This window comes from Filicampus tigris, chromosome 4 (assembly GCF_054856515.1).
Source record: "Filicampus tigris isolate MCC_2025a chromosome 4, RoL_Ftig_1.0, whole genome shotgun sequence".
Classification (NCBI taxonomy): domain Eukaryota; kingdom Metazoa; phylum Chordata; class Actinopteri; order Syngnathiformes; family Syngnathidae; genus Filicampus; species Filicampus tigris.
The window spans coordinates 15,083,975-15,096,483 of record NC_141220.1 but is presented as its reverse complement, the minus strand read 5'-3'; the positions used below and the strand labels follow the sequence as shown (position 1 = coordinate 15,096,483).

The following is a 12,509-nucleotide window of genomic DNA, read 5'->3' as shown; positions in this document are numbered from 1 at the left end:
GGTATAAAATTGAAGGCAGCCAGCTGAACAGGCATAGTCAAACCAGGGCTATTTTTCAAAAACAGGGGACCCCTCGATGACCAAAGGCGAAAGCTGAAACAGCAAATACAAAAAGAAAGAAAGAAAAGATGTGCACATGGGGCAAAGCTATGCATATTAGATACGATGATTTATTAGCTGTTTCTTTTGAAGCTGTAAAGCATTTGCTATGTGCTGGAAATCTTGAACTACTCAGCATCGGCAAGAAATAAAAGTGATGGCCCAAGTTTGGCGATCCTTCAATTTGGCCCTCACAACATTTGCTGCATCAATTTTGCCCTTCTGTTTCAGTTATTTTCTAACTTTGTGTTTTTATTCCTCTATCTTGGCAAATAATTGGTTCATTGCTTGTAGTTGATTGATTAAAATCAAAAGTAGGCTATAAGCTCAAATAAATGTGTAAACTGAACTATTTTATACATACAGGTACATTTCACATGTTTTATCTAATTTCATTAAATAATCAGTTGATTAATCCATCTAATTAAATAGTTGGTTCATTTATTTATTGTATTTAGTCAAATAAAGAATTGTACATATTTCATGTATTCTACTCTGTCAAATATTTGATTGATTATTTCCAATTCAATGAATTGGAAATAATACATTTAAAAATGAGTCATGCGAAAAACACAGACATTCAACATGATTTATTTTTCTAAATATGTGGTTTATCAATTCATATAATTTATCAATTAAATTAAAATTGATTTTAAAATGTCATTTTTTTATTTCTATATGTTCTGCTATAACAATAGTGAGGAAGCTCAAGTTATGGACAATGAGGATGACCTACACCGACCGCCCCACCCCACACCCAGGAGCCTTGGGGCCCCTGGTTGCACTCCGCAGATGACAGCAAAAAGCATGTGATGTCCTTGTGCCATTATGGATTGAAACAGCAACGGGGGGCGAAGGGGCCTCATTGCTTCTCTAACACATCGCTCCTAATTAAGATTCCAACTTTTTTTTTTTTCCAGCACAGCGTAGTTTAGCCACAGTTTTTTTTTTTCTACTTTTGTGGATTAATTGCCAGCTAAATCAGCGCTCACAACGAGACGCAGCGAGAGACTCCCAGGGACTCTAATTCTGCATTGTGTGATTTTTCAGACCCTCCGTGGGGAGTTACGTCTATACTATTTGTCAGCGGCCATCATCTATTTTGTTTAAGCCTAATTGCATAGTCATTAGATTCTCCACTTTAAATGCATACTTGCGAAACCGAGTGCCCATTTGTCCTAATAAGATTACCTCGGTGCTCCTACACCTTGTGTCTAAGAAAAAGTTGCACATACTTATTCAATGCAGTTGCAAACTGACTCCAATGTCTTAATCTCATGTTATTATACCAAAAAAAAGACCTACATGAATTACTGCACTACATCCTTCACCCATTACATCGCAGTTTATTGCTCGTTATATCACGCATTTAAGCAATGATTTTATTCAACGGGGTTTCGCAGTATAGTGAACCCCTTCTATAAAAAAATAAAAATCCACAAATGATTCACGTCTGCACAAAATGTGGTTTGCAATTGCGTATACATGACACAAGATGATGCAAAGCGCTTAAAACAGAGAGGTTCATAAATCACACTTATACTTACTGTATTAAAGCTATTTGAGCTTGGACTGGCACCCAAAATCTCGGTTCCCTAATCGTGTTGACGTCAGAGAGAGAGATTTGGTTAAATTCAAAACTTCCGCTTCTAACGATGAAAAGGTTTTTCTTTTTAGTTTAAAGTGGCTTACCTTAACTAGAATCCCATGCCACACTGTAAGCCGTAACATGTCACATATTAGTTGCCACGACAGCAACAATAAGGTTCAATAACCAACCAGGATTTGACCTTTGGCCAAAATATGTTTTTTTTCAATGTTAGAAGTGGAAGATTTGAATCCAAATGGAACTCTTGCTAGTTTAGCATGCAGCATCCGCCACAATAAGAATTTACTACTGAAAAATATAGTAGTTACTCTTCATCTTGTGGATTTCAGGGGCATTAATCAGCACGGTATACATCTAATTACACATCCAACACAACCTTCAAGTGCCTGTAAAAGCAAGGCTACAAGGCATAAACACAAGAGACAAAATAGTGCAAGTAATACAACAGAACAACAACAACAACAACAACAACAAAAGAACAACATCCTTCATTTCCAGTGCACGGTCGCTATCATGTCAAGGGTGGGGAGGATTTCTTTTTATGGTTTAATTCAACAATACCATTTGCGATTGGGGTTTTGGGCATCTCAAGGGCATTCCTGGTGAAATTACTGAGACTCTGCACCATTTATCACAGCCTGACATGTGTCATGTTCCAGATTCTGGTGCAGAAAGGTTACAGCCGAAGACAGCCCTCTCTTTGTTGAGCAGCCATCAAAGACAACATCTCTCGCGCGCACACACACACACACACACACACCCTCACACTCACAGAAAATAAAGGAGAGAGAAGAAAAACAGACGCGAGGATGAGCACTACAAAGATGGTTGCAAACGGTCACGACATTCATCTGATTGGGTCTCATTTAGAGTACAGTATGTTGTTATTAGGATGTCTCCAAGCTTAAAAACAACATCAACATGGTTCACTCATCTGAAAGCATAATTATCATGGAACAAAGGGAATATTCGGGGGGATGCAAGATGGGTGTCAGACATGAAAACAACGTTTTTTGTTGTTGTTGTATTCTTTCAATAAGAATAAGACTTTGATCCAAAGATCTTATATAATTTGTTTGTAGTCATTTTTCATGCCGTTATCATGCCGATTCCTGTATATACATAACTTTATGTAGATTTACCTCAAACTAATTGATTGCCGTTTAAAAATTATGTTATTTGCACAGAAACATGATGATTGATTAATGAAAGCAACTGAGTTAAAGTGGAGAACTCGGCTGTAATTTATCAGGGTAGGATGCTTTATTATATGAAAATAGGATTCAGGGGTGGAAACAGAAGTGCAGAACATTCAGCGAGGGACAAAAATAGAGTGAGTGTACCAGGCTAGCCGCGTTAACACAGAGGCTAGTCCATAGCATTACATAACTTCAGTTGCGTTTACACTTGCTAAATTGTCATTAGGCTTAAGTTGACAAGAATCAGTAAGCTTTAGGCTAGGTTCACACCGCAGGGAAATGCGACCCATGTCATATTTTTTTTGCCCGTATGCGGTCTGTATTGGATTTTTTTTTCTTACGGCCAAACGGCTCAATTCTAATTTTTTGAAATCCGACCTGAGTCACTTTCATATGTGGTGCGAGATCGGATACGTATAGAATTTGTTGCTATGTGACCGCAGTCTGAACAGCAAGGTCGCATATATCCGACCTAGATGTCATCATGCGCTCCGTGCAGACGGGGACACAGACTGTTTGGGAGGGATATTGACTATTTTGATTCTCCATGAATCTGCAAAGTTGTTTTGAGTAACGGTGTTGGCTATATATTTACCTTTGATTTAATCCCACTTGGAACATGAAGCATAAAGTGGACATTTTTGGTGATTGTCATAGCCACGTAACGGTAATGACGTGACGTCATCTTTATTGAAGTCTCCGTGAAATGAGCCTCGCCTCATTTCCCCAAAATACTGTATTTCTTCTTCCTCCCGAATGGCTCCTCTGTAGATACAAGATAATACAAAGATAAGTCCATGGCACCTTGGCCCGCTACATGATGGAACACGTTTACTTCCGTAAACACCCCGTTGCGAGTGACATCATCTCTTATTTTGCGTATGCGGGTCACTTTGGGGATGCATATGTTCACACACACCAGACAGACAGCTTGCATTTGATGTGTAATGTGAACGCTTTCACCCCAAAAAATAATAAATCGGATTTCGGCAAAAGTCCGAATTGAGCATTAAGACCTGCAGTGTGAACCTAGCCTTAGCTAACGGATGTTTAATTTAATGTATTTCATGTTTAAGACTTATTATCATTGTGGTAATAAACATGACCTGACTTATCTAAAAGTAATACAATATATTGTTTCTTTTTGCAGTCAAGTACACCCTTGAAATTAACTAATGGACAAATTGATTGTTAATGTTCCCCATACTTAAATTTTTTATCAATCCGGGTCAATGCAAAATCATAAAACGATGTGTCCTGCAGCTAGCTAATTAACTATCGTAACTTCCTGTGATTAAGACATATTTTTTTGCAAACATTTATTTAAACTGTCCTGCCAGATTGTACAAGGGTTGATTAAAAATCACGAACATTTTTCACATTTAGGCTTTATCACATCAGTTTTTAAAATATTTCTATTTCTTGTTTTTAATTTTGACCTACAATATAAAAGTAATTTACAGCTAGACATTTCAGAAACCTAACCCTTAATTCATAAATATTACAAAATGTTACTATATGATGATGATGATGCTGATGATGATGATGGCTCACATTCTTGCGTCTAATAAGCATTTTAAAATTCGGACCAAAGAAAAGTACATGTGTGAAAGTGTTTCCAACATAGTAATAACACCAATAATTGTGTGGGTCATGATAATCATTACCCTAGTGTATGTTTTATCTCCAACGTCTACTATAATCCACCCAGTAAATCCATCCAGACAACAGTACTCCCCTAAAGTTAAACTGTACTGTCATAGAGTACCATCAAAAAATGGTTGCATTAAAGAGACATGTAAACAGTCATTGCTTAAAGAGTGCATCAATAATTGCTGACATAGTTAAATGCAAAGTATAGCATGAGGAAAATGAAGAGGCTGTGTGTATGTGTATATAATTAATTAATTCTACTGCCGCATTATTTATGACTTTATATGATATACTGGTCCGCTTTATAATATCACTGAATGTGCATATTTTCCAAAGGGAGACACTAGAGTAATTATGCAGACTGCCTTTTACCGCGAATGTACAATATTAATTACAGGCGTGGTTGTTTATCAATGGCCAAGCGGCGTTTAAAAGCTGTTTGGAAGATTGCCACCGTGACCCAGTCTTGCCTGCTATCTCTCCCCCCCAAAATGTTCATAATGGTAAACAACAGTGAGCAGTAGCCTTATCCATTTTAATAAAATAGAAGATAAATCAGGGTTAGATCAAAAGATAAAATGGATCATAATGTGATGATTGCCCAAAGAAGTGTCTTGTGTGCGCCCTTACCCAGAAAAAACTAAGTATATTGTGCTTTACTGTCTAAAACAACTACTTTCATGCAATTGCTTGTAGCATTGAAAAACCTTTTTTTTTTTATAAAACAAATGAAAGGAAATGTCCCATTTCAGCAGGACCAAATCACAAAAGTTTACGATTGATTAATTTTATGTAGTCACAAGAACACACCGGCTCATTCTACTTAAATTTTCAGTCAAAGGATATTCTGAAAAGTTTAAAACATTTCGGACGATGGTGTGGGTCCCTAGTCGCTGCTTGTTGAAGTATAAGCCCTTTAAATCATTCCAAACTGGCTGTTTGAAAGCAAAATTGCAGGCTTCCTATTCATTATCAGACATGGGTCCACGACACTATTTCGTGTGTCCTGTTATGACAGACAACATCAACCCATTTTAATTGGTGAAACTGGTGTTGGGGACTAAATTTTCCAAGTTCTCCCTATTCTATGGCAAATGTTCAAAATAATCATCAAACTTTGATGCCATGCTTTGTCAACATTAGGTTGGAAATTTAACGCTACTCATCTGTGTAGGATACTTGCTTCCAGTTGGGGCTCATTTGGATACATTTCCTAGTAGGATTCATCAAAGCTCTAGAATTGACCCAAATAGCTGCTTCAAATCAAAATGGCTGACTTCCTGTTCAATTGCAAAATAATTGTGCATCCTGTTATGCGAGATATACCACTTCTGCATTGATTAAACTGGTCTTGGGTTCCCTTATTCATGGCAAATCCTCAAAATTTGACGTCATGCTTTGTCCACATTATATGGTGTAGGTTAAAAAAAAGCATGGCAATTTAACATCATCCCAGATAAGCGCTCATTTGGATTAATTCCTTAGCCGTTTTTTTGTCAAAGCATAAGCCCCGGAATTCACTTCAAAATGGTTTCTTGAATACCAAATCGGTTGATTTCCTGGTCAACTTCTATCATTGTTCCATGACTTTTTTTGTGCATGCTGTGATGCTAGAAATGTCCACCCAATTTCACATTGATGAGTGAAACCCGTCTAAGAGGCTTTTTTTTAAGGTTTCTTCCTCCATGGCAAATCCTCATAGAGAAACTTCAAAGAAAAATAGTGGACTTCCTGTTCAATTTCAGGCCTTTAGCCTATGTGCATTCTGTTATTGTTTACCTATAACGTAGTATTAAATCGGCCTCTCTTGTTCATTTTAGACAGGAATATAAGCAGATGTCCCGATCTTCTTCCTTTTGATTGACTGATTTTCTTAAAACGCCAATAGTCTAAATAACGGACAGCCGCAACTATTTATAAATGGGCATAAAATGAAGCAAAACTTAACATCACCAATGTCGGGTTATCGTGTCATTAAGTGTACGCAAGAAGGTCAGCGGCTCCATAAAAGCGTTGATGGATTACACATGCCTTTGGAGATGTATACGTGAGCTGTAGTGTAGTGTGTCTCTGCTCTACACACTTGAGCACATACAGCCGGACACGGCTCTGAACAGGACTGAGTGCCACTTTTACACTGTACCGTGTGTCTTCACTGCCCTCTGCAGGATGGAGACGATCTGCTACGCTCATATACCCAACATCACTATTAAACTGCCTTTTGCATACAAAGCAGTGAGTGACCTATCTATACACTAGATTACATTTCTACATTGTTATTTTACACCTAAAATGTGTTTGAGCGATCATAAATATGACAGACATTTTGAGAAGTAACATGATGATATTGTAACATAACACATGACTCTGCATACATATTTATTAATTAAAAATACAGTATAGTAAATATTGAAAAAAAGACTGCAAAGGCACATGCATGCAACATAGATATAATTAATTTTATAAATTCATATTGTAGGTGCTGATGCAGTTAAAGAAATGATTGGTTGATATGTCAGTTTTCATGCACAGGTGCATCGATAAATTAGAACATGGTGGTAAACTTAATTTGTTTCAGTCGCTCAGTTAAAGAAGCGTTATTACACACAAAGCGAGAGACCATTTTTACGATTTCAGCTTATAGCTAACAAAAAGTCAAAATTCACCATCTTAAGAAATTGGAATATTTCCCGCCCAAAAAGAAAAGAGAATAATGAAAAGTAATTTTGTTTTTGGATATGTATGTCAGTCCCTCTGTCCGTCATTGACGGACACCCGTTTTTCTGACGTTAGACGATAGACGGGAAACTTTAAAAGACTGACTAAGCACAGACGGAAATGGATTTACGTCTGTCTGTTATCATCACTAACCTGGTTAAGTCCAAACGGACCTCTCAGTCCATCATTGACAGACACCAGTTTTGCTGACCAAAGACGGAAATGCGACCACGAATGCATTGACTGATGTTTAACAGGTCGCGATATGCACCAAAGAGAGAATCATGAGTTCCTCCGGCTCACTAAGTTGAAATGAAGTTGCTTTGAATTCAAAGACAGTTTTTCACCAAAAAAGTTTTACATTTCTATTTTTATTTTTGGAAAGAGTGGGGTTACGAGCACAGGTGGGCATTTTACAAAAAATTGAGCATCCGTCTTCATCCATCCTTCATCATGCATCTGCAGTGTGGGTACCCTTCCATTGTCCGTCATTAGCCTTTCTTCCGGAGGGAAAAAATATTACCCCTGTATAGGCCGGTGAGCCTCTATTTTTAAACAGGCGTCTGTGTCCGAGTCCCCCCCCCCATACATTTGTGTAGTTTAAGAGGTTTACACAAACCTTTCTAGTCAAAATTCAGTCCAGATTATAGTGCAACTAATTTCTTAAATTAATATCATAATTGAGCAGTGCAGTGACTTAGTGGTTATCCCTTCTTCCTCACAGTTCTGAGGTTATGGCTTATGCCCACCTGTGTGGAGTATGTGTATTCTCCCACTTTCCAAAAACATTAAGTTTATTCAAAACTCTAAAATGTCCATAGTTGTGAATGCTTGTCTATAATGTATGGGCGTTGCGATTGATAAGGACCTTCACGCTACCTACTTCAGGCCAAAATGGCCAATAACTTCCTGTTTAATTTCAGGCTTACGTCCTTGAGAATTTTCGTCATGGTAGACATCCATCCATCCATCCATTATCTATACCGCTTATCCTCACAAGGATCGCGGGCGTGCTGGAGCCTATCTCAGCTGTCTTCGGGGAGTAGGCGGGGGACACCCTGAATTGGTTGCCAGCCAATCACAGGACACACAGAGACAAACAAACATTTACACTCACAATCACACCTAGGGGCAATTTAGAGTGTCCAATCAACTTACCATGCATGTTTTTGGAGTAATGGAGGAAACCGGACTACCCGGAGAAAATCCACACAGGCACGGGGAGAACATGCAAACTCCACACAGAGAGGCCGTAGCCGGGATCGAACGCACGACCTCTGAACTGTGAGGCTGACGTGCTAACCAGTCGACCGCCGTGCCGCCGTCATTGTATACATTTCCACCCAATTTTCTGTTGATAAAACTGATGTTTTCTTTTTCATGACAAACCCTTCTAATGATGCTTTAAACCAAAGTGGCAGGATTCCTGTTCAATTAATTCCATGAGACTTTTGTGTGCTGTTTTGATAGACATGTCTACCTAGTTTTGTGTTGATCTGTGAAAGTGTTGCTAGAGGCTAAATTCTTCTCATTTCCTTATTCATGGCAACTCGGAGATGATTCAAACTAAAATAGCCAACTTCCTGCTCAGATGGCACTAAATTTTGATGGTCCGTCATCCCTCATCCATCAGCGGGCAGGGTACCCATCCATCATTCGTCAGCAGTCTTTTTTCCTGACGAAATGAATCATAATCGTCAATCCATCAGTCAGTCCGTCATTTATGTCCGTCAGTCATCAGAAGCCCGTTGGTCTGTCAGTCGGCACCCCCAAAAAACGTTGGGAGAACGGGCGTCTGCCAGTGACGGACTGACGGACCATCACTGACGAATGCAGTTAAAAGACGATTACACTGACGGATGAAACCCCACTACGGTCATTCGTCAATTAATCTATATTAAAAGGTGTCCCATCATTCGTCAATCGTCAGCAAAACGGGCATCCGTCAGTGACTGATCGGTCCGTCACCCTGACAGAATACCCGCCTTTGCTCCTGTAGGTATAGGTTCTTGCGACTTTTCAGTCTGTCCTGTTATGATACACACACAAAGAATTCCACGTTTATCTGTCAAACTGTTGTCAGAAGCAAAGTTTCTTTAGTTATTTTTTTCAGGGCAAATCCTTCAAATGATGTTTCAAACAAAAACAGCTGACTTCCTCTTCAACTCTAGGCAAGGTTCTTTGAGACTTTTTGGTGTCCTGTTACAATAGACATGTCCACCTAATTTTAAGCCGATCGGTGAAAGCGTAAAACGGACTTTTACGTAGTTTTACATAAAAAAGTTACTTGACGGCTCATTGGAGAAATCCAAAATAATCTGCACACTTTGCACAGCCAAATTCAAATACCATATTTGTTGTATCGTTCAACTGTTGTATTTTACAGGAAAAGAATCGTATTCAAGGATCAAAGAAAGCTATTAGAACAGTCCGTGAATTGAAATATACTTTTTTCCACATTCATTCCTAGATTTTACTCAAGTAAATAACGGTTCAAAGCTTCGTAAAAAATGTAGTTGAAAAATACGATTAATCTTTTGACAGCACTAGTTTAAATGCTTAAAAAGTGATATTTGGAAAAGGTATTTCGCCATGTTTATCCTGTTTTTGACCCTGTATGACATCAACCTCTGCATGCTCTTTACTCACCGTTTTAACACTCCCTCTCTCTCCTTACGGTTGAACCTCCAGTCTCCTCGGCCCTCTGTTTGCCTTCTCGTATGCCTCCTCACTGTCTGGGGCTTATGAGGTAAACGTGTGAAACAGTCCTATATTTAGGTTGTGTTTACTACACAACACACACTTGCCAGAGATTCACTCGGATACATTTATACCTGCATCCACATGCTGTACAGGAAACATTCTCTCTGAATGTTATCATGTTTCAAACATCAAATCGTTTAATGAAAGTACAAGGGGCTCGAGAGGGATCCGATAGCAGTAAAAGTGACCTGGCACTTTAAGGACTGGCTGGGGGGGTAGGAGGAGGAGGAGGCAGGTCACCGTGTGGGAATCACTAGTGCACGAGGACACAGAGAGCAGCTGCTGTCACTTCTAATGGCGTCAAACATTCCTTCGCTGGCATCACTGCCGGCTTGGACGTTTGTTACGCGATTGGATGAGTGCAAGCCCGGTGGGACTTATCCATTATCACAGCAGCAGTAGTAGTTGGATGTTAGCAGTCCTATATCACAGTGAGTAAGCGCCTACGTCATTGCTATATTATCACAAGCGCCCTTTCCCAGGTCAAAATCAAACACTTGGCAAGTACTTCATCTTACAGATGTAGTGAAGTTCTTATTGCATATGAATGTACACTGAACCCCTATTTATTGCAGGGGGATACATTCCAGACCCGAGTTGGTTTTGTGTGCGCGGTGAAGCTTTGCGAAATGAATCCTTTCGAGAACCAATTGACTTCAGTGGTTCGATGCTTCATGAGGCTTCATCTCACCATCACTGAAACTATTTGACATGCAAAACAAAAAAGCCAAACATTTTTCCCCAATGGGGCCTGTGTCTTTTTCTGATAGAACAAACATGTCTTCGTCTTCTCCTTCTTCTTCTTGGAAGTTTGAAGTGTGTGTTGTTTTCTTCTGGTAATTAGAAACCCAGGACAGAGACACGTCTACTACTTAGGAAATAAGTTCCAGTTATAAACTCATCACATTTTGTCATCGTTCGTGTAACCTTTTGGCATCATCCCTCACCCCGTGTATCAGGTAAGGAGAATGACTTAACACTACATTTTGTTTTTCCTCTTTAAAAATGACATTAAAGCAACTTGACTTTTTTGGGTGGGGACTCTCTGGGCCAACAGCATAGTTTAGAATGTTCACGGTCTGACTGTCCTGTCTTTCTTTCAATTACATGACAGCAGTTGTGATGTGTTCTCCTGCCACTCGCTTTTGATCTGTCACAATATAGACGCTTCCACATTAGGAGGGCAGCCGTGCCAAACAAGCACTGTTGGTGTGTTGTGTGTGCGCGCCCGCAAAGAAGAGACGCGTGGAGGCTTCAACTGCCAAAGCGCATAAGATGCACTAATCCGCCATGATCTGCGACTTCCCCCCCACACATCATCACGTTGGGTGTGGTTATTTAGGACATTGATCTTAAACGGGCCTGCTGCTCGCTGATTACTCTGCTGGCCAGCTGAGGACGGAATCACTCAGCTGGGAGAACTTGTGTTTTCTCTGCATGAAATGTATTGGAAGCACAAAAAAAAAAAGTGATCACGCAATAGAAACATGACAAGATGGCATATAGGGCGTTGTTTTACAGTCTTAAAAAAATACTCCAAGGTTTGGATTGTATTTTCACTTGTGGAAGCACCACCTCATCACCCTTGACCAAATTACACTTGTCCTTTAGTGTAAGCAAGGCAAAGCCAGGCGAGTTTATTTGTACGGCAACATTCTACACAAGGCAAATCCATAGGGCTGTACTGACAGAAAGAATGATTAAAAACAGGATTAGATGAAAAGATGAAAGTTAAGCTAAAACCTAAACAAAAGTGGGACAAATGAAAAGACAAAAGCAAAACCATAAAATGACAAAGCATAGACTACGAAGTTAAAAGTCTCAAAATAAAAGCAAGAAAGTGAAAACAAGAAATCATGTATTTGAAAAAAAGCAGCAGTGAGCGAGAAGGTTTTTGGCGCCGGGTTTTGGAAAAACACAAAAAGCCTGCACTCGACCACCGAAAGGGGTCTGAAGGTCTAAGAGCGAACGCAAGGTCTTAAAGGCCTAGAAACACCAATCCGACATCAGTAAGCGTCAGGGCTAGGGATTGCGTCGTCTGACTGATGTAGCGAACACCGTTGTAACATCGAACCCCGTCGGGAAGCGTCTGGTGGGCGTTTCAGTATGTTCAATCGGCGTCGGAAGTCATGACATTTGGTCACTCTGATTGGCTGTCAAGCGCTCGAAGCACCAACGGGAAGTGACAAATGCGGAAAAACAGTGAGCACGCCTTTGCTGCCTTAATCTTCTTACAAGTACAAGAGCGAGGGTTGACTATGTAAGTATTTTACGATGCTGTGTCAAGAACGTGAGGGTTTACTTCGCGTGGGAGTTCATTGTGAGCGAAAAAAATTGCTGAATGCATTGTTTATGTTTTTATAACCCGCCCCCCCTGCCATTAGCTCTCCGGTTGACTTTTTCTAACCATGAGGAATAGTGACTACCGCCCCCGATGGTATGGAGGGGTATTACATCTCAAGCATCCG

General features: G+C 39.7%; 1 long non-coding RNA gene across 4 annotated transcripts in view; it reads right to left on the bottom strand.

Moving 5' to 3' along the window:
* LOC147148621 (uncharacterized) overlaps positions 1-12,509 on the bottom strand; it is a 148,699-nt gene that overhangs the window by 90,744 nt on the left and 45,446 nt on the right. Inside the window, exon 3 of one of the 4 annotated variants that reach the window (XR_015086631.1) lies at positions 3,545-3,672. The exons of the other annotated variants lie outside the window; for them this stretch is intronic. This is a non-coding gene — a long non-coding RNA (uncharacterized LOC147148621). Of the gene's footprint in view, positions 1-3,544; positions 3,673-12,509 lie in introns of those variants that run through there. 4 annotated transcript variants of the gene reach the window in all.